The 618-nt window shown below is 39.5% G+C and overlaps 1 non-coding gene across 1 annotated transcript; it reads left to right on the top strand.

The window, feature by feature from the left end:
- Positions 1 to 279: 279 nt before the first annotated feature.
- LOC112804399 (small nucleolar RNA R71) lies at positions 280 to 387 on the top strand. Its single transcript, XR_003203006.1, has one exon. It is a non-coding gene; the product is annotated as a small nucleolar RNA R71 (small nucleolar RNA).
- The last annotated feature ends 231 nt before the right edge of the window (positions 388 to 618 follow it).

The raw sequence follows: 618 nt of genomic DNA, 5'->3' as shown, positions 1-618 counted from the left end.
AGAAATCATATTGACTTGTTGAGTCAATATTTTGTTCTGAGCCAATATGGCATTCAGAGTGTCAATCTCAAGAACTCCTTTCTTTTGATTAGTCCCATTGTTCACAGGATTCCTTTCAGAAGTGTACATGAATTGGTTATTTGCAACCATTTCAATTAGTTCTTGAGCTTCTGTAGGCGTCTTCTTCAGATGAAGAGATCCTCCAGCAGAGCTATCCAAAGATATCTTGGATAGTTCAGAGAGACCATCATAGAAAATACTTATGATGCTCCATTCAGAAAGCATATCAGAGGGACACTTTCTGATTAATTGTTTGTATCTTTCCCAAGCTTCATAAAGGGATTCTCCTTCCTTCTGTCTGAAGGTTTGGACTTCCACTCTAAGCTTACTCAATTTTTGAGGTGGAAAGAACTTTGCCAAGAAGGCATTGACTAGCTTTTCCCAAGAGTTCAGACTCTCTTTAGGTTGTGAGTCCAACCATACTCTAGCTTTGTCTCTTACAGCAAAAGGAAATAGCATAAGTCTGTAGACCTCAGGGTCAACCCCATTGGTCTTGACAGTGTCACAGATTTGCAAGAATTCAGCTAAAAACTGATGAGGATCTTCCAATGGAAGTCC

This window comes from Arachis hypogaea, chromosome 5 (assembly GCF_003086295.3).
Source record: "Arachis hypogaea cultivar Tifrunner chromosome 5, arahy.Tifrunner.gnm2.J5K5, whole genome shotgun sequence".
NCBI lineage: Eukaryota > Viridiplantae > Streptophyta > Magnoliopsida > Fabales > Fabaceae > Arachis > Arachis hypogaea.
This window is presented reverse-complemented; position numbering and strand designations above follow the sequence as displayed.